This window comes from Myotis myotis, unplaced genomic scaffold, assembly GCF_014108235.1.
Source record: "Myotis myotis isolate mMyoMyo1 unplaced genomic scaffold, mMyoMyo1.p scaffold_m19_p_5, whole genome shotgun sequence".
NCBI lineage: Eukaryota > Metazoa > Chordata > Mammalia > Chiroptera > Vespertilionidae > Myotis > Myotis myotis.
The window spans coordinates 50,687,187-50,709,973 of NW_023416357.1; the positions used below are offsets into that span (position 1 = coordinate 50,687,187).

General features: G+C 40.7%; 1 long non-coding RNA gene across 1 annotated transcript in view; it reads right to left on the minus strand.

The window, feature by feature from the left end:
* LOC118656968 overlaps positions 1-11,274 on the minus strand; it is a 198,134-nt gene extending 186,860 nt beyond the window's left edge. Inside the window, exons 1-2 of the long non-coding RNA XR_004967780.1 lie at positions 11,186-11,274; positions 10,048-10,158 (exon numbers count right to left, since the gene is read on the minus strand). This is a non-coding gene — a long non-coding RNA (uncharacterized LOC118656968). The remainder of the gene's footprint in view (positions 1-10,047; positions 10,159-11,185) is intronic.
* Between the last annotated feature and the right edge of the window lie 11,513 nt (positions 11,275-22,787).

The following is a 22,787-nucleotide window of genomic DNA, read 5'->3' on the forward strand; positions in this document are numbered from 1 at the left end:
AACAGATTGAATATTTCAATTATCCTACTTATTATAGTACACATGGAACAAGCTCTGTAATCTGCTTCGATATATATAGGCTCTTTAACCACACCATGGTGGGACTAATGCAGTCAATTTGGTTGAGCTTCTCTCGCTGATTCAGTGTTGGAATAAAGTGCTTCACAGATTAGCTTAGTCTGCAGCACTTAAAGGTCAGGATTTATTGTAATGTAAATCACAAAGCAATTTTATCTTGACAGAGATTACATACTGTTACAATATTTCTCGCTGAATCTAGTGATGCGTTTGCTTTTTCTTTGCAACTGCTGTGCAAATTGGACCGTAGCCCAGAAAAGAAAAAGAGATGGCAGGCTGCTTTGGCTTTTTAGAAACAACTTAATTCTCTTCATTTTTCAAAGTTTCACACAAAAAAAAATAACTCTGAAAATACACATGAAGTCATACACAAATACTTGTAAACCTTTATAGACCCTGAGTTTGAGTGCACACAGAATCTGTGAATGACCATCTCTCAAATATGTTGACGTGTTTTAGGAAAGAGAATGGCTGACCTCGAATCATTCAAACCCAAGTATCTTAATACATTACCAAAATTGTCTCCATTTTAAGCAAACAAACAAAACAATAAGAAGCATTCATGTTTTTCATTGACAGAAGTCACAAAAAGAAAACTGAATAAAAACAAAGTAAGGTGAGGAAACCAAGATGGCGGCATAGGTTAACGCCAGAGTTTGCTGCCTCGAACAACCACTTCAAAAATACAACTAGAGAAGAAAGATGGCGGCGGTATAGGCAGACGCGTCCCAGGTCGTGTCCCTGAGCAAATGGAGTGAGCAGCTGAAACTAGTAACATCCACCCCGAATTGGCGAAATTCCTCAGCTGGCAAGACGGTTTGCAGCCGGGAAGAGCAGAACTCCCCTGGAAAGGTAAAAAAACCAGGGATTTGGGCAGGAAAGTTTGCCAGACCTCTGAGCCCAGAGAGTCGGAGGGAGACCGCGTGGCAGACAGCCGCGTCCCTTGGGACAGGCACAGCCCCTAACAGGGGAAAGGAGAACCGCGGGATTCCTGGCGCTGCCGGGGGAATTGAGAGCTGGGTTCTGTGATCACGGAGGACTGAGCCTAAAGGGAGCAGCCTGAAGAGCTGACCAGACCATGCAGTCCCGGTAAGAGAAGAAGCTTACAGAAACCAAGCCTTCCCCGTTTCCGTGGCCGGCGTTTGTTTGTTTGTTCTCACTGAATCCTGTTCGTGGGACATTTCAGATACAGACACTCACCTGTGCTGAAGAGAGGGAGAGTGTGCGGAGGAGTGGAATCTGGGGAGAGACTGAGGAGAGAAGGGGGGCCGGGAGAGGTGGCAGCGAATTGAGTGCTGAGTCACCCCTGAGCCCAGGACTGAGGCAGCCATTCTCTCCGGAGAGTGAGACTCCTCCCCCCAGCCCCCAGGCAAGGAGCACAGCCACACCCAGATTCCACCCTGTAGGAGATCAAGGATTAAAATAACCTGATCAGTCCCTGGGAGTTAATAGGGTCTGGCCTATAGAGGGATTTTCAATCCCAGCAACAACACAGCACTGGTAACTCTTACGCAGCCAGATCTGGGCAGTGAACTTCTACTGGACAGAGAGGCCCTATAGCCTCAGAGGCCAACCCCAGAACACTGCCACCCAGAGGCTGACCCACAAACTGACTCTTTGCTAAACACAAAATAAGGCAGTCTGGGAAACAAATGCGGCTTGCTTTAAAATAAGGACTGTGGTTTACAACACAGAGGAACAGGGTATCGCAGGGAAACTCAACACTCTCCTGAATACCTGGCAGGTCTAAGGCGAGCCACACTGAAGAATAGAAGAACCAAAGGACCTTCACTACTGCAATATTTTTTTTCTTCTTTTTTCACCTTTTAACTAAGAAACCAATTTTTTTTCTTTTTTTTTCTTTTCTTTTTTTTTTCTTCTTCTTCTTTTTTTTTTTTTTTCTCTTCTTTTTTCCATCACCTGATTTTACCCTTTTAATTACTACCTTCTTATTTTTAACCAGCATTATTACTGCTACCATTTTATCATTTTTTTTTTAAAGTGCCATTTTATTTTCTCTTTATTTTATTTTGGGATTAGTGTTCTCCATTCTATTTTCATCGTTATATTATTGGTTGTTTCTAGTTTGCATTCATCTCCAGGGAGCTGTTGCTGGAATTTGTTGGGATTAATGGCTGTTCTATAGGAGTATTCTCCTCATATAAAAAAGTCTCTTCCCCTCTTCCACTTCATTCTCTCTTTTCGCTCTTTTTTTTTCTTTTCTCGCTTTTATTTTCCCCCCTCCTTTTTCCCAATTTCATTTTTGCACTCCTTTTTTTGGTCCCTAATTTTCTTTTCTTTTTTCTCTTTTCTCTTTTTCTCTTCCTTCTTCCTTATCCCCTAATTCTCTTAATTCAGGTGGTCACCTTTATTTGGGGTTATTAATATCGTGAATATATTTGTGTATAGTGCCTGGTACGTGGTGCCTTGTTGTGTTGTATTTTGTGCCTTTAAAACAACGCAGCAGACCCAAGCAACAGCAACCTCCTGAGCACCACACCCTCTGCTGAGGAACAGCAGCTGTACGTGAAACCTTGCCCCACCAGCCAGAAGAGCCACCACAGCTGTGAACAGCACCCACCAGAGGAGCTGCTGCCAACTGAAGAGCAGCTGCTACCGCAACCGCCTGAAGAGCAACCACAGACCAAGGAGTCACTGCCACCAAGGGAGCAGCCACTGAACGACTCAACGTCTAGATATGTCAGCGAGATCAAACATGGGTAGACAAAGAAACCCCCAAAGGAAAGAGAAGGAGGACTCTCCAGAAAAGCAGCTAAGTAATACAGAGGCATGCAACATGACAGAAAAAGAATTCAGAATAAGGGTCCTAGACTGCATAAACCGGATGGAGGAAAAAATCGACAACCTCTCCAAGAAGCTAGAAGAAACAGATGAAAAAATCAACAACTTAAGTAAGACCCAAGAAGAAATGAAGAGTGATATAGCTGCAATGAAAAACTCCATTGAAAGTATCAACAGTAGACTAGGAGAAGCGGAGGACCGAATTAGTGATTTAGAAGACAAGGAAGCAAAACACACCCAAAACGTACTGCAATTGGAGAAAAAAATGAAAAGACAGGAGGAGAGCCTAAGGGAGCTTTGGGACAACATGAAACGAAACAACATACGAATAATAGGGGTACCAGAACAACAGAAGGATGAACAAGGATTAGAAATCCTATTAGAAGAAATAATATCAGAAAACTTCCCTGAGGTGGGGAAGAAAAAAGTCACACAAGCCCAGAGAGTCCCAAACAAGGTAAACCCAAAAAGACCCACACCAAGACACATCATAATTACCATAGCAAATGTTCAGGACAAAGAGAGAATCTTACAGGCTGCAAGAGAGAGACGGAAAGTTACATACAAGGGATCTCCCATTAGATTGTCAAATGATTTCTCAACAGAAACACATCAGGCCAGAAAAGAATGGACGGAAATTTACAAAGTGATGCAAAGCAAAGGACTGAATCCAAGAATACTCTATCCAGCAAGGCTATCATTCAAACTTGAAGGGGAAATAAGAAGCTTCACAGACAAAAAAAGGCTAAGGGAGTTTATCACCACCAAGCCAGCAATGCAAGGAATGCTAAAGGGACTGGTATAAAAATAAGAAATAAAAAGCTCAGAAAGAAAACAGCCACACAAAAACAGAAATGCCTACAAACAACTACCTTTCAATAATAACTTTAAACGTAAACGGACTAAATGCTCCAAACAAAAGACATCGAGTGGCTGAATGGATAAAAAAACATGACCCATACATCTGCTGTCTACAAGAAACCCACCTCATTAGAAGGGACTCACACAGACTGAAAGTGAAAGGATGGAAAAATATCTTTCAGGCAAATGGAAAGGAAAAGAAAGCTGGGGTAGCAATACTTATATCGGACAAAATAGACCTCAAAGTGAAGGCCATAACAAGAGATAAGGAAGGCCACTTCATAATACTAAAGGGATCAATACAACAAGAAGATATAACCCTGGTAAACATATACGCACCCAATGCAGGAGCACCCAAATTCATAAAAAAACTCCTGGAAGATATCAAAGGAGACATCGACAACAATACAATCATAGTAGGGGACTTTAATACACCACTGACAGCACTGGATAAGTCCTCTAGACAAATAATCAGCAAAGATACAGCAATCCTAAATGACTCACTAGGTCAGATGGACTTAATAGACATCTTCAGAACACTTCACCCGAAAGCCAGGGAATATACATTCTACTCAAATGCTCATAGGACATATTCAAAAATAGACCATATATTGGGTCACAAGCAAAGTATCCCCAAATTCAAGAAAATTGAAATCATAAAAAGCGTCTTCGCAGACCACGATGGCATAATATTAGAAATAAACTACAATAAAAACAACCCAAAATACTCAAACACCTGGAAGCTGAATAGCATGCTATTAAATATTGATTGGGTTACCAATGAAATCAAAGAAGAAATTCGAAACATCCTGGAAACTAATGACAATGAAAACACAACAATCCAAAACCTATGGGACACAATGAAAGCAGTCCTGAGAGGGAAGTTTATAGCTCTACAGGCCTATCTCAAAAAACAAGAAAAAATGGTAGTAAATCATCTAACTCTACAACTCAAAGAATTAGAAAGAGAGCAACAAGAAAACCCCAGAGTGAGCAGAAGGAAGGAGATAATAAAGATTAGAGCAGAAATAAATGACATAGAGACCAAAAAAACAATACAGAAAATCAATGAAACCAAGAGCTGGTTCTTTGAAAGGATAAACAAGATTGACAAACCTCTAGCCAGACTCACCAAGAAGCAAAGAGAGAGGACCCAAATAAACAAAATCAGAAACGATAGAGGCGAAATAACAACAGACCCCACAGAAATACAAATGATTGTTAAAAAATACTATGGACAGCTCTACTCCAACAAACTAGACAACCTGGAGGAAATGGACAAATTCCTAGAAAAATACAACATTCCAAAACTCAATCAGGAAGAATCTAAAAATCTCAACAGGCCAATAACTATGGAAGAAATTGAAGCAGTCATCAAAAAGCTTCCAGCAAACAAAAGCCCAGGACCAGACGGCTTCACAGGGGAGTTTTACCAAACATTCAAGGAAGAACTAAAACCTATCCTCCTCAGACTACTACAAAAAATTCAAGAGGAAGGAACACTTCCAAGCTCATTCTATGAAGCCAGCATCACCCTAATACCAAAACCAGGTAAAGACAACACAATGAAAGAGAATTACAGGCCAATATCCCTCATGAACATAGATGCCAAAATCCTCAACAAAATCTTAGCAAATCGGATCCAGCAGTACATCAGAAAGATCATACACCATGACCAAGTAGGATTTATCCCAGGGATGCAAGGATGGTACAATATCCGCAAATCAATAAACGTGATACATCACATAAACAAATTGAAAGAAAAAAACCACATGGTCATATCAATTGATGCAGAAAAAGCATTTGACAAAATTCAACACCCATTTTTGATAAAAGCTCTCAGCAAGGTGGGAGTAGAAGGATCATACCTCAACATAATAAAAGCCATATATGACAGGCCCACAGCCAACATCATACTCAATGGACAAAAACTAACACCATTTCCCCTAAGAACAGGAACAAGACAGGGATGCCCCCTCTCACCACTCCTGTTCAACATAGTACTGGAAGTGCTAGCCATTGCAATTCGGCAAGAAGAAGAAATAAAAGGCATCCAAATTGGAAAAGAGGAAGTAAAACTGTCCTTATTTGCAGACAACATGATATTATACATACAAAACCCTAGAGACTCCATCCAAAAGCTACTGGACTTAATACATGAATTTGGCAATGTAGCAGGATACAAAATTAACCCCAAGAAATCCGAGGCATTTCTATACACCAATAGTGAACTTTCAGAAAGAGAGATTATAAAAACAATCCCGTTTACCATCGCACCAAAAAAATTAAGCTACCTAGGAATAAACTTAACTAAAGAGGTAAAAGACCTCTACTCAGAAAACTACAGGACGTTGAAAAAAGATATAGAGGAAGACATAAACAGATGGAAGAACATACCGTGTTCATGGATTGGTAGAATCAACATCATTAAAATGTCCATACTACCCAAAGCAATCTATAAATTCAACGCACTTCCCATTAAAATACCAACGGCATACTTCAGAGATCTAGAACGAACTCTCCAAAAATTCATCTGGAATAAAAAAAGACCCCGAATAGCTGCAGCAATCCTGAAAAAGACCAAAGTAGGTGGGATCTCAATACCAGATATCAAGATGTATTACAAAGCCACTGTTCTCAAAACTGCCTGGTACTGGCACAAGAATAGGCATATAGATCAATGGAATAGAATAGAGAACCCAGAAATCGGCCCGAACCAATATGCTCAATTAATATTTGACAAAGGAGGCAAGTACATACAATGGAGCCAAGATAGTCTCTTCAATAAATGGTGCTGGGAAAATTGGACAGATATATGCAAGAAAATGAAACTAGACCACCAACTTACACCATACACAAAAATAAACTCAAAATGGATAAAGGACTTAAATGTACGACAGGAAACCATAACAATTCTAGAAGAATCCAAAGGCAACAAAATCTCAGACATATGCCGAAGCAATTTCTTCATTGATACAGCTCCTAGGGCACTTGAAACGAAAGAGAAAATGAACAAATGGGACTACATCAAAATAAAAAGCTTCTGCACAGCAAAAGAAACCATCAACAAAACAACGAGAAAACCCACTGTGTGGGAAAACATATTTGCCAATGTCATATCTGATAAGGGCCTAATCTCCAAAATGTATAGGGAACTCATACAACTTAACAAAAGGAAGATAAACAATCCAATCAAAAAATGGGCAAAGGACCTAAATAGACACCTTTCAAAAGAGGACATTCAGAAAGCCAAGAGACATATGAAAACATGCTCAAAGTCACTAATCATCCGAGAGATGCAAATCAAAACAATGAGGTACCATCTCACACCTGTCAGATTGGCTATCATCAACAAATCAACAAACGACAAGTGCTGGAGAGGATGTGGAGAAAAAGGAACACTTGTGCACTGCTGGTGGGAATGCAGACTGGTGCAGCCACTATGGAAGACAGTATGGAGTTTCCTTAAAAAACTGAAAATGGAACTCCCATTTGACCCTGTGATCCCACTTCTAGGAATATATCCCAAGAAACCAGAAACACCAATCAGAAAGGATATATGCACCCCTATGTTCATAGCAGCACAATTCACCATAGCTAAGATCTGGAAACAGCCTAAGTGCCCATCAGTAGATGAATGGATCAGAAAACTGTGGTACATCTACACGATGGAATACTATGCTGCTCTAAAAAGGAAGGAACTCTTACCATTTGCAACGTCATGGATGGAACTGGAGAGCATTATGCTAAGTGAAATAAGCCAGTCAATGAAGGAAAAATACCACATGATCTCACTCATTCATGGATAATAGAGACCATTATAAACTTTTGAACAATAATAGATACAGAGGCAGAGCTGCCTCAAACAGATTGTCAAACTGCAGCAGGAAGGCCGGGGAGGGTTGCGGAGCAGGAGGTAGGGGGGTAAGAGATCAACTAAAGGACTTGTATGCATGCATATAAGCATAACCAGTGGACATAAGACATTGGAGGATAGGGGAGGCTAGGGGACTGTCTAGGGCGGGGGGATAAAATGGACACATATGTAATACCCTTTGTAATACTTTAAGCAATAAAAAAAAAAAAAAAATACAACTAAAAGACGGAACGGACATCATCCAGAACCACAGGAAGGCTGGCTGAGTGGAAGTTCTACAACTAGGAGGAAAGAGAACAGCATACCGCGACTCAGAGGAGGCGCAGTGCTGAAGTCAAATACTAAGGTGCAGAGTGCATGCGGAGCGGGATGGCAGCTGAGGGCGCGGTTGTCTGTTTCAATCGGGAGGGAGTCTCAGGCTCTGAGCTCCAGACCCGGGCGAGTCTCTAGGGACCCAGACTCAAATGGGAGAAGCGGGACTGTCTGGCTTCGGTCGGAACTTGAAGGCAGCTTTCTCTCTGAGATTTGCAGCGGTTGCTGGGACTCTGAGAGACAGAGCCCCTGGGGACAGGACTGAGAGCAGCCATAACTGCTCGCTCCACCCGCCCTGTAGATCCCCTGGGATCCGCCCCGCCCAAGCCCTGCACAGAGGCATTTGCCGGATAGTTCAGGCAAAGGCTAGATTAGCACCTCCCTAGAGGACAGAAGTTCTCTCACTGCAGACACAGCTGATTCTCACAGCCAGTTGGCCTGGAGGTCAAATCCCCCCTAGTATCACCTACAACAATCAAGGCTTAACTACAACAAGATTGCCCACAAAGACCACTAGGGGGTGCACCAAGAAAACATAAAAAAATGCGGAGACAAAGAAACCGGACGCAAATGTCAGAAATGGAAGATATAGAGCTCAAAACCACACTTTTAAGGTCTTTCAATAATTTTCTAGAAACTGCCGATAAATGTAGTGAGATCCTCAAGAAATCTAATGAGACCCTCAATGTTGTGATAAAGAACCAACTAGAAATTAAGCATACACTGACTGAAATAAAGAATATTATACAGACTCCCAACAGCAGACCAGAGGAGCGCAAGAATCAAATCAAAGATTTGAAATGCGAAGAAGCAAAAAACACCCAACCAGAAAAGCAAAATGAAAAAAGAATCTGAAAATACGAAGATAGTGTAAGGAGCCTCTGGGACAGCTTCAAGCATATCAACATCAGAATTATGGGGTGCCAGAAGATGAGAGAGACCAAGATATTGAAAACCTATTTGAACAAATAATGACAGAAAACTTCCCCTTCCTGGTGAAAGAAATAGACTTACAACTCCAGGAAGCGCAGAGAACCCCAAACAAAAGGAATCCAAAGAGGACCACACCAAGACACATCATAATTAAAATGCCAAGAGCAAAAGACAAAGAGAGAATCTTAAAAGCAGCAAGAGAAAGAAACTCAGTTACCTACAAGGGAATACCCATACGACTGTCAGCGGATTTCTCAACAGAAACTTTGCAGGCCAGAAGGGAGTGGCAAGAAATATTCAAAGTGATGAATACCAAGAACCTACAACCAAGATTACTTTATCCAGCAAAGCTATCATTCAGAATTGAAGGTCAGATAAAGAGCTTCACAGATAAGGAAAAGCTAAAGGAGTTCATCACCACCAAACCAGTATTATATGAAATGCTGAAAGGTATCCTTTAAGAAGAGGAAGAAGAAGAAAAAGGTAAAGATACAAATTATGAACAACATATATGCATCTATCAACAAGTGAATCTAAGAATCAAGTGAATGAATGAACTGATGATTATAATAGAATCAGGGACACAGAAAGGAATGGACTGACTATTCTTGGGGGGGAAAGGGGTGTGGGAGATGCGGGAAGAGACTGGACAAAAATCGTGCACCTATGGATGAGGACAGTGGGTGGGGAGTGAGGGCGGAGGGTGGGGCGGGAACTGGGAGGAGGGGAGTTATGGGGGGGAAAAAAGAGGAACAAATGTAATAATCTGAACAATAAAGATTTAATTAAAAAAATAAAAATAAATAAAAATTTTAAAAAAGTAAGGTGAGGATTAGGAAGTCCACTGCTATCAATGGCTTTGTAACAAGTATCAAGAAGCAGAATGATAATATCTTCCCAATTTTTCTGGTTTGTTTTTTTGGCAACTGAACTTAAACTAGATGGGATTAGGGTCAGGTACAAGGGTATTAAATGAACTACTCAAAGAGTGTGAGGAGTCTTTCTGAAATTCTCAAAACAAGACCAATTAAGTCCCATCCTAAATTTCAAAGGATAAACACGAATAAAATATCCACACAAAGATTAAAGCAGCGTACGTATTACATTTTGCCAAGTTTTATCAATTCTTCATACATCATTTACATTAATAATGTACAAAAATGATGGTGAGGCTCAGGACTTACCAGGAAATGTGTCCAAAGTTAACCTTCAGCTGCAATTACTCCATTCTACTCCCCTCACTTGGGCCACAGTTGGGTATTGATCTTTTCTCCAACTCTTGCAAAGCACTTTTCCTGGAATGAAAGGTGATATATTATAAAACTGTTTATTCAAATACTGAGTAAATTATTCTTCATTCTACTGGCTGTATCCTATCCAGAAGGGCTTCCTACATATCAGTAGTTCCAAGCCAACCTTACTGTATCTGTAATGCAAATGTAGTATAATTTACTGACTTATTTTCTCTAAGTCAATTCATAATTTGATCTAAATCAATTTATTTTAAAATAATAATTTAACTTCCAAAATTATAGATTTGATGATAGGTTAAAAAAATTGATGTTTGTGTATAGTACTTGAAATGGTCTTATGTGCCACCTGTTGTCCAGGTAGCAATTTTGGTAAATACTACAAGCTATACAAAGGGTTGTGATTCAGGTTCAACTTATAAGTGGGCTATAAATTATATTCGTATTCATAAAATGTAGGCATTCCTATCCATAATAACATGTACAAGTAAGCACAGGTACCGCCCGTCTGAAAGCTTCCCTATGTAGAGATTAATCATACATCCTGGTTTGCTTAGGGCAGTCCCAGTATCTGTTGTTGTCCTGGAGTTCCCTTTTTCACTCTAAAAAAATGGTTTGGATCATACCCAGAAGAGTAAAGCCAATCAGCCCCAGAAAGCTGGACAGTCAGAATGTTTTTAGTTGGCCTTATTTTTCTCTGCTAGATAGCACTGCAGCTCGTTCATGTTCATTATCTTATTTAATCTTCACAACAACTCTGTGAGATAGGTATTATATATAAATTACAAATGGGGAATCAGCCTCAGGGAGGTTTAACCACTCAGGGTTCACACAACTACTACAGGATACAACCAGGACTCACATCAGGTCGCTGTTGCATACCAAGAGATCTTTTCTAGGGAACTGGGAGGTATGGGGGTTTAGGAAAGAAAAGATGAGGCGGGAGAGGCAGAAGTATTCTGGAAAAACAACTCATTCTATCTCACAGTGGATTTGGAAAGATGAGAGAAAGAAACAGACATGTCTGCAATGTTGCCACATTCACCCTTCATAAGAACCCATTTTCACTTACAACTGTAAAAACTGATTCCATGGCCAGGATGATAATCAACAGGACTTGTGAGTAAAATGGACTTTTGTGTTCTGCCCTGAAAATTAAACCAGACTATTAATTACAAGTTAAATTTTATAAATTAGTTTTCTTTTTTGATGCTGGAAAGAAAACAAAAATGAAATGGAGGAAAAGGAGGCACCCCTGTGTAGAGAAATGACGGGGGAGGGCACATAAAAAAATAGCCTGCCTTTTCCACAGGACCCTCCCTTCCTCCTGCACTACTGTGTGCTGCCAAACACATCTATCCTCCCCTCTCATGTGGGGGAGGGCCAAGAGCTTTACATTACACCACTGGTTTACACCCTGAGAAACGTCGTGTGAGCTGCAAAGTACACTTTGAAGCAACTTTCTAAAAGGCACATCTATATTTACCAATGTGTTCCACATGATTAAACTGTGAAATTTGTCTCCAGTTTGGCAATACCTTAGAGAGATGTGAGGTTTAGAAAGAAAATGCCTGTGAAGCGCCTTAAGTTCCACAGAAGGAAAGCGCCACATACATCCAAGGTGCTATTGCACGCCTTGATGCTCTATTGGTGCAACAGTAAATAAAACAGCGTAAGTGATGATGTCACAATGTTATCATGCAACATCATCCACAGTGAGCGCAAGAAAAAACTGTTTTTAAAATGCCTTGTTCCCCTCCTCTTCAGAATGTTAAAGCATATGGTATCCAAAACTAGTTCACAGTGAACTTCATTTCTGCCACTGCTGTAAATGCAGTTTCTTCTCAGGCAGATGTCAGTGCTAAAAGTTTGGTGCTCATAAATACCAAATTTACATAAAATCTATACAGCTTTTTTTCAAAAATCGTTCTTGGTTGATGTAGGCTGCTTGGCTAGGATACATAGTTTACTTACTTATTCCTGAAACCATAATACATTTCCAGATTCACTAATTTGAAAAACAATAATTATGACTGAGCCACAATGACATTCTCTGGCTATAAATATCATGTGCCAGGTTGAAAGAAAAAGAAAAAAATAGTGAGTTAATTGAGATTTTTTTGGACTATTATTAGGCCTATGTTCCAAACTATGGGTCACCATTTATGCAAAAAGCATCAATTGTGGGAGGAATAAGAAGTGACTCTTATATGTACTTTACTCCCTAAAATCACCACCAAAATAGCCTGTTGATAAAGCAAACTTGAGTTTATTGTTTACCACAGTGAGTGAGGCTGCCACCTTGACAAGAATCTTGGTGATGTTTCAGAAGAAGAAAGACAAAGATAAGATATGTTTAAGATTTGGGAAATCTGATTTAATGTTGATCATTTGGTGTGAGAAGGGGGCTTGACTGTGATTTGGCACATTTGTGACCTAATAGTTTGTCATGGGTACATACAAAGAGGAGAAAGTTTGAACAAAGGGTCTCAAAGCAATTCTTGAAGAGTTAACAGCTGTTTGATGCTGCTTTGATTTGAATAATGTAATATTGGTTTAAATGGATCTTCAGGAAATTTGTAAAATAAAAAATAAAGTTATTAGCAACTTTATCTTTCTAGGCAAGAATTTTCTGAAACAGTCAAATCAGGTTGATGAAGACTGTGGAATAATAAAATCACCTTAATGAAGCATCTGGATAACAAAGTCACATTATTATAAATCATAAGCAGGTGTGGATATGGAAGGTTTTGGTTCTCAACACAAACACTTACTAGTATTACTCAAATTCTGCTGGAAAGGCAACACCCAGAGCAGCTCCTTTTCCGAGAAAAGGACTCACTTTAAACCACCAAAGCAGACACGCCCAAAATCACATCAATATATTACCTTTATATTATTAATTTAAGTACCATATAGAAGAATCTTTAATAGCTATAACAGTTTAAGGGAACAATTTTATAAACTGACTGTAATAGTCAAATCCTTTGAGAGTATACTGATAATCTATTTAATTGTACTGATAATACACTAGGGCAATGATTTCCAACTGTATTTCAACTTTTATCTGCATTGTGAGGTTCTTCTGAGAATAAACATTCTACCCCATCCAAAGATTGGTCATGGTACCTATGTGTTACTCAGTGACCTGGTGTCATAAGCCACAACTAATTGGGCTAGATTTGGATATTAAACTAAAGCTTTCCCAATCAGATTCCCTCTCCAGGAAGTTGTACTTAGGATTAAGCAATTCTAGTTTGTCTCTGCTGGTGGTAAAAGCTAAATGACTTTGGGTTGACTACTAGTATTTAGTTGTTTTTTGTTTTTTTGTTTTTGTTTTTTTAACAATATGCAGGAAGGGAAGATGACGGCATAGGTAACCATCTGTACTCGCTGCCTCCCACAACCACATCAAAATTACAAAATTACAGAACAACCATCATCCAGATCCACTGGAAAGCTGGCTGAATGGAAGTCCTACAACTAGAGAAGTAAAGAAGAAAGCACACGGAGACTGGTGGGAGGTACACAGGTGCAGAACAGGCTGGTCTGGCACCCACATGTGCTGCTTTCTTAATCGGGAGGGAGATTATCTCTGCAGAGACCAACTGGAGAAGCAAGGAGTGCCAGCCCCACACCACAAGCCCAGCCCAGGGTCCCAGAGCTGGGAAGAGAAGTCTCCAAAACTACAGGCTGTAAAAAACAGTGCAGACTGGGGCTCAGTGACACAGAGGCTGCCAAAGACCCAGATGTTCTCTTAAAAGTCTAGCACCATGAACTGAACTTACAAGGTCCTGCTTCCTCTGAATTCCAGCACCAGGCTGAGGCTTTGGGGAACACAGACACTTATGAGGAGGAACTGCATTGTCCGGCATCAGGGCAGGAACTCGGGGGCAGCTTTCTTCCAGATGGAGGTGCTCACAGGGATCATTGTTCCTATGCTGGGACCTCCCCAGTCGAAGGACTGACTGGCAGCCACTTATGTTTGCTCCATCCTGGTGATCCCCTAAGACCTAGCCTCATCCAATTTACAACCCACCCAAGCTGCCTGCAGCAGCTTTTGCATATGAATGGCCTGTCCTTGCTCAGGCTAAAATATCTCCAACAATCTGCAGCTGGGTCAGGGAACCCCAAACCTGCCAATAAAAGGCCCAAGACCCAGCATCAGCATAAGCCTGTCTTGCTTCACAGGTGGGCCTTGTCTGGGCACTTCCAAACCCAATACAAAGAGGAGGAATCTGCAGATCTCTCTGTAGCTCCTGCTGGGTGGCCCCAGGCAGTGGCTGACTTTGCACCTCCTTGGAGACCCAAGAGTCAGTGTACCCAGTGGTCAGTGTCAGACCATACCAGATTACAACTCTACACATCCATAAGTGACACACTCAAGGGGCAGATTCAGTGAGTATCAAAGCCCAGTGAAGCAAGTCCTGCTCCATAGGGGTGTTTCCTGCATAGCAACTCTCCCACTGTAGTCACAGCTGGTCCTCACAGCCAATTGGTCTAGAGGTCAATTCCTCCCAGTAAAACCAACAGCAATCAAGTCTCAACTACAACAAGACTGGACTCACAAGCCCACAAAGGGGTGCACCTAGAGTTCCCAGCTCAGGTTAATGGAGAGGCTGAGCCACTGGGCCCTATAGGACACCCACTACACAAGGCCACTCTACCAACTCAAGACGACATAGCAACTCAACCCAATACATAGAAACAAACACAGGGAAGCAGCCAAAATGCGGAGACAAAGAAACATGTCACAAATAACAGAAATGGAAAAAATCAAACTACTGGATATAGAGTTCAAAACCATGGTTATAAGGTTACTCAAGAATCTTCTAGAAACCTCCAAGGGACTTAGTGAGACTTTCAAAGATCTTAGTGAGAATTCAAAAAAAAAAAAAAAAAAAAGGAAAAGGAAAAGGACCAGTCAGAAATTAAGCATACACTGACTAAAATAAAGAATAATGTACAGGGATTCAACAGTAGGAGAGAGGATTCTGAGAATCAAATCAACAATTTGACATGTGAGGAAGAAAAAAACACCCAACCAGAAGAGCAAAAAGAAAAAAGAATAAAGAAATATGAAGATAGTGGAAGGAGCCTCTGGGGCAAGCAACTTCAAGCATACCAACTTTCACATTAGGGGGGTGCCAGAATAAGAGAGAGAGCAAGATACTGAAAACCTATTTGAAGAAATAATGACAGAAAACTTCCCCTACCTGGTAAAAGAAATAACTTACAAGTACGGGAAGCACAGAGTCCCAAATAAGAGGAACCCAAAGAGGACCACACCAAGACACATTATAATTAAAATGCCAAGGACTAAAGACAAAGAGAATCTTAAAAGCAGCAAAAGAAAAGCAGTTACTTACCTACAAGGGAATGCCCATAGGACTGTCAGCTCATTTCTCAACAGAAGCTATGTAGGCCAGAAGGGAGTGGCAAAAAATAAAGTGATGAATACCAAGGACCTACAATCAAGATAATTCTACCCAGCAAAGCTATCATTTAGAATTGAAGGTCAGATAAAGAGCTTCATGGACAAGAAAAAGCTAAAGGAGGTTATCACCACCAAACCAGTATTATATGAAATGTTGAAGGGTATTCTTTAAGAAGAGGAAGAAGAAGAAAAAGATCAAAAATATGAACAACAAAATGGCAACAAATATATACCTATTGACAATTTAATCTAAAAATCAAAATAAATGAATAAGAAATCTAATGAAGCCCTAACTGGTTTGGTTCAGTGGATAAAGCATTGGCCTATGGACAGAAGGGTCCCGGGTTTGATGCTGGTCAAAGGCACATGCCCGGGTTTGAGCTCCATTCCCTACAGGAAGCAGCCAATCAATGATTCTCTCTTATCATTGATGTTTCTATTTCTCTCTCCCTCTCCCTTCCACTCTGAAATAAATAAAAATATATATTTTTAAAAAGAAATCTAATGAACAGAATAAACTGGTAAATAAAATAGAATCAGAGGCATGGAAATGGAACAGACTGACGATTCTCAGAGGGAAGGGGGGTTGGGGACGGGAAGAGATTAAACAAAGATCTTATATGCATACTAGAGGCCTGGTGGATGAATTCGTGCACCAGTGGGGTCCCTCAGCCTGGCCTGTGGGATTGGGCCAAAACCGGCTTTCCGACATCCCCCAAGGGATGAAGGGATTAAGAAGTACAAATAGGTAGTTACAAAATAGTCATGGGGATGTAGATAGAGTACAGCACAGGGAATATAGTCAATAGTATTGTAATAACTATGCACAGTGCCAGGTGGGTAGTAGAAATATCAGGGGACCAGGCTGTATGCCAAAAACTAATACACAATAATAGTGAATGTAAACTGCAATGAAAATATAAAATTTTAAAAAGAAAAAGAAATAAAAACCAATATGCAGAGAAAACCAATAAACATACACACCAAAGAAAAAAAGTGTGAATGATCTTAGAAAGGTGCTTCATAATTATTTAATAAAAATGGATGCTTTACAGATTTAACAAAGAAAAGTCCCTTCAGTTTGTCACAATTTACCTGAAATACAATAGGTTGGTTATAAAGTAGTAGGTAAATTGTGAGTCATAAAATCACACTGAGAAACTTCTAGTTTAATGTAAATAAAAATAAAAATAAAACATTTTCCAAGGTCAAGGTTTCAAATATCCTTTACCCACATTTAAAGCAATGGTCCTATTTGTGTAGATGGTTTTTGTGGCTGAGCTACAAAAGCACTCACAAGCTGCTTTCTGCCCTTCTGTCAGCAGATGTGATTATAGATAATGGGCCTTTAGTAAGAAAAAACTTAATTCTGTATGTTTCTCCTTTACTATCACACACCACCAAACTTCTGACACCAGATGTAAGCTGTTGTTTTTCTCACACCAAGCAATTTCCAGCTTGTGTCCTACAATTCAATTCAATTCCAATGCCAACCAGAGTTAATGTAGACTCCACATGTTAAGGGCTCAGTCCTACAATACTGCCCCCAACTTTAGAAACCAATTAGAAATAGTAGGTCCCCAGGTTATCCACAACTCTGTCCAACTTGGCTACAAATTGGAGATTCTCATGACACATCCCTCTCCTCAAATTCAAACATTTCCTAGAACAGCTCACAGAACTCAGAAAAACACTTACGTCTACCAGTTTATCTAACTAGAGGCCCGGTGTATGAAATTCGTTTAAGAATGGGGCATCCCTCAGCCTGGCCTATACCCTCTTGCAATCCAGGACCCCTCAGGGGATGTCTGACTACGGGATTGGGCCTGCCTGATCACCCCTAACCACTTGTCTGCCTGCATGATGGCCCCTAACCACTCGCCTGCCTGCCTGATTGCCCCTAACTGCTTCTGCCTTGGCTCCTGCCTCCACAGCTTCGTCCGGAAGGACAACCGGAATGATGTCCAGGTCATTCGGCTGTCTGATCTAATTAGCATATTACACTTTTATTATTATAGATAAGTGTATGATAAAGGAGACAGATGAACAGTCAGATAAAGAGATACCTAGGGTGAGATCTGGAGTTGACATGTGCCACCTTCTGGGTAGCAATGTGTTGGCCATCCCTAGAGCTCCCTGAAACCTGAAATATGGGAATTTTTATGAAGGTTTCATCACATAGGCATGATGGAATATTAAGTACATTTCCAGCCCCTCTCCTAAACCTGGAAAATAAAGGGTGAGGCTGAAAGTTTCAAGCTTCTAATAACAGTGACCAGCTCCCAGAACAAATGACCAGCCCCTCATTAGAACAAAAGATATTCCTGTGCAGGAAATTTCAAGGGACTTGGGAGCTCAGTGTTAGACACTCATTACTTAAAAAATTATAAAGGTCTGAGGAGTTCTGTGTCAAAAACAGGGGTTAAAGATAAATGTTGAAATAAAAGATTCTCCTAGCACCCCTATTTACAAGGATTTTAGGAGCTCTGTAACAGGAAGGGGTGAGGGAGAGGAACAGAGACCAATTTACATATATTTTTATATATATGTTTGGTAAGAAGTAGGAAAAAACTCAGTTCGCAGCATAATTATTTCTCACTTAAGGCTCAAGTCTGGCCCACATATTTTTATTCATACCCAGCCCTGCTGGAACAACTTCCACCATCTTGTGAACTGTCTGGGACTGAGAGGCCCCATGGAGAAAGCTCAAGTTCAATCCTAGAGACGCTTCATGCTTTAGGAGAAATGGATATCGAAATTATCAGCTCGCACCCACCGTGGCCTGGCGCCCAAAAGCTCACCTGTTCCACCATCCCGTCGCTGATGCCCACCATGTTCCGCGCCGCCGCCTGGTGGTCAGCATACGTCTAACTCCCAGTCAGTCGAACTCCCACCCATGGGGACAATTTGCATCTTAGCCATTTATTATATAGGATGATCACAGGAGATTTCAATCCTGTCACGAAGTCACTAAGAAACCCAAACTATGGAAGTTCTATCTTAACACACAGTTTAATGATCATCATAGGAAAGGGACACCAAGACTGCTCATGCAATAGGCTCTTATCTCTCTCACCTCGTGATGTTAACACTTATCACTTCTACTCATTTCATTAGCCAAAACATGTTTACAGTCCACCTAAATTCAGAGGGGGGTGAAAAATCAATCTTTCCATATGCCCAAAAGTATAATGGAATACTTGTGAATAAGTTATTACATATTTTGTATTTGAGCACCTGACAATTTACATTTTTATGGTAAGAAGTAGGGAAAAACTCGGCTCCCTCCATAGTTATTTCTCACTTAAGACTCAAGGCTGGCCCACATATTTCTACTCAAACCCAGCACCTCAAACACTACTAGCTATCTTTTAACTTCTTATGTTATAGAAAAATCCTCTAACGAATTCTGGGATAGGCACTGACAACTTTCAGAAATCAGAGGAAGATGATTTGTGTAAGCAAGGGAAATAGACCTTGCTTGTTACGAATATCTTCTACCTCCCATAGTCTATCCAGCTTTGCATCTTTAGGCTAAAGAGACAAGTACCATTTGATTTCACTCACTAACAAGCAAAATAGAGACAGACTAGAGGGCACTGGGAGGGGCAAGTGGAAGAATTGAGCAAAAAAGAAAAAAAAAGAGGAAACACTCATGGACAGTGACAATATGTGGTGATTGCCAGGAGAAGTAGGAGGGAGGTGGAGGAGGATATAGGGGGGATAAATGGTGATGGATGGAGATTTGACTTAGGGTGGTGAGTACACAATACAGTCAATGTACAGATGATGTGTTGTAGAATTTTGCACCTGAAACCTGTATAATTTTGTTAATCAATGTCATCCCAATAAATACAATAAAAATAAAAAGACCTTAAAAACATTTTTATTTTTAAAAACAATGTATGCTTAGAAACTTCAGAAGGGGGAGAAAAGCATCAGGAAAATTAAAGTATTCCTATTCACTAGCCAGAGATAACTATTTCTTATTATAGAGAATTTCAAGACATATGCAAAAGTATCTAGGCATTTGATAATGATGCAATCAGAATTTGTATACATCAATCTTAAGTATTTATCAAATTAGATTAATTAAAATATAATAACTAAATCAAAAAGTGTACACATTTTTAAAGTTCTTAATGCATATTGTTCACTTATAAAATCTATGAGGTCAGGAACTTTATCTTACTTGCCTCAGGGTCAGCAGAGCCAGAAGTGACTGGCACATAGTAGACATTCACTAAGAATGTGCCAAATGAATGAATGTATTGCCCAGGGGCTTTCCAAAATAAACTGTACTTTCAAATATAATTATTCTCACAGAAAGTTAAATCTATCACTTGTCATCATCTTGGTCTAATTCATTATTTAGCTAATTTATTTCTTCCTGATACTCACTAAAGGATTAGAAAAATTTAATGAGAGACATTTCCTGGGAAGTAGTAGATGAGGGAAAGATACAAATTTACTTTTCCCTCTATTTCTCTCCAAAATTTCCCTGGAACTTTAGGATTCAACAATTTATTTGATAATCTTGAACAAGAAAAGGTAATACATTCAATAGGCTGAAAATATTTCTATTTTCTTAAAGCCTAGAATTGAAATAGATGCTGATAGGTGAACACAGGTAATATAAGTAACTGGTGTGTGTCTGTGTGTGTGCACTCACTAATGGCCACAATAGCATCAATTACATCTTATCCCAGATTAAAAATTGTTCATATCCCTCAAATTAATCCACATCCCAAATCCACATATTATTTCCCCTTTCTACAGAGTACTACAATCCCCTAACAGACTTTGATAAATCCTTTAGCTTGTCTGACTCACTTCTCTCTAATAACACAAAGTATACATCTAATACTGTAGCTTGATATACAGCTTCTATATTTTAGTTCCTAAATTAAAGCCTTTCACAGAGCTTTTAATAATATAGTCCCATGCTCCTAGAATTACAGGCAAAGTTAAAAAATCATTCCTCCTTTGCCTTTCAACAAAACTCAGTTCTCTGCTCTAACTGTGTGCATGTAAATACTGTTAATGCTAATGGAGGCAATGCCCATGCATACAGAGTGGACTATACCTCCAAATTACACTTCAATCTTTAGCTGCATAACTCTGGCACCTGTTCAAATGATACATGTGCTCAAATACTCACTGTATGTCTGTTATTTCCTGTCTAGATATTAAAATTTATTCATGTATTTTTAGTAGCTATTACAACATTTTGGCCAACGAATTTTCTTATTGTTATACATGTGTTGAGTTTTAACTGGGTGCTAGATTTAACCGCAACATTCCTGGTTTATTATAATGCAATTCGAATGTAAATTCAATTCCTAACCAGGTTATATTTGTTTTCAAAAATGGAAATTTTCCACCTGGTTAAACATATGTAGTTAAGAAAAAACATAATGCAAACAAAATAAATATAAGTAACCTGGCTGCTTGTTTCTGTATTGAATGGTGGTTATCTTTACATTATAATAAAAAATTTTAATGACTGCATTTTTTAAAAAACCCAGTTAAATGCCATCATATTTGGTTTACTTCACTAAAAATATTTTATTAGCCAAATTTTAGAGTAAAGTGGTTAGCTAAATAATTTTACATCATTTTTATATGATCCTAACTGATGTTATCTATCCATTTTCCCACAGCGTTGCCCCAAAAGGTAAAAGAAAGTTAATTCTGAAATATGTAAAATATACCAAGGCCAAAATTCACATATTTTGAGGGGAGGAAAAATGGTCATTTTTCTCTACAACTAATTTCCTTTTATTCTGGAGTTCCTCCTTTTATTCCTACAATTGAGAACAACTTGCCTATCCTATCTAATAAAGAGGGAATATGCAAATTGACCGTCATGCCATCACAAATATGGTGGCACCCACAGCGGAGGCAGGGTTTCCATAACACAAAATGGCCGCACCCACAGCAAAGGCGGGGTTTCTGTAACACAAGATGGCTGCACACACAGCGGAGACTGAGTTCCCATAACAAGCCTTAATGAGCAATCAGCAGGGACCTGAGGCTGTGTGGCACTGGGCCGGGGCAGGAGACCTTGACAAGGAACCTCAGGACGTGCCCCCCACCCCAGTGCCAGGCCAGGGGACCTCAGGCTGTGCTCCCCACCTGGCAGGGCTTGACCAGGGACCTCAGACCGCACCCCCTGCCTGGCAGGGCTTGACAGGGGACCTCAAGTATGCCCCCACCCCAGTGCTGGGCTAGGGGATCTCAGGCTGCTCCTCCTACCTTGAGCTGGAGGACCTCAGGCCGCGCCGCCCACCTCAGTGCCGGGGGACCTGAGGCTGCGTCCCCTGCCCGGCAGGGCTTGACAGGGGATCTCAGACCGTGCCCCCCGCCCAGCGGGGCTTGACAGGGGACTTCAGGCTACACCCCCTCCTGGCGGTGCTTGACGGTGGACCTGAGGCTGCACCCCCCTGCCAAGTACCAGGCCTGGGGATCTGAGGCTGCTCTCCCCACCCGGCGGGGCTTGACAGGGTGGGGCCAGCCAGGTCTGGATCTCACCCAATGGGGTGGGGCACACTGGGTCTGGGTCTCGTGCAATTTTGAGGCACTGTGGGTGGGCGGGGACTTGACTCTGGGTCCCACAGTGTGCCCCAGATTCTGAAAGGAGGAAGATTTTCATATACATTTTACTAATTTTCTTTCATCTCTGACACTTCTATTATAGAGAAAGGGCAAAAAGCATTATTAAAATATTTCCTCTAATTAATCCCCTTTTAATGTGCATGAATTTTGTGCACCGGGCCACTAGTCCTATCTAATAAAAGGCTAATATGCAAAACGACCAAACGGCAGAATGACTGGTCACTATGACGTGCACTGACCACCAAGGGGCAGATGCTCAACGCAGTAGTTGCCCCCTGGTGGTCAGTGCGCTCCCACAGGGGGAGCGCTGTTCAGCCAGAAGTCAGGCTCATGGCTAGCAAGTGTAGCAACAGTGGCAGGAGCCTCTCCCACCTCCGCGGCAGCCCTAAGGATCTGACTGCCGGCTTAGGCCCGCTCCCCACATCCCCTGAGGGCTCCTGGAGTGCAAGAGGGGAAAGGTTGGGCTGAGGGACACCACCCCTCCAGTACATGAAATTCATGCACCTGGCCTCTAGTTAAATATAATTCAGTCTATTTGCTGTAAATACTCAGCCCCTGCTGAGCTCAAAGTTCCTAACAGGATTTTTTCACCTTTCTTCTGCTTCCTTCTCCTTGCATC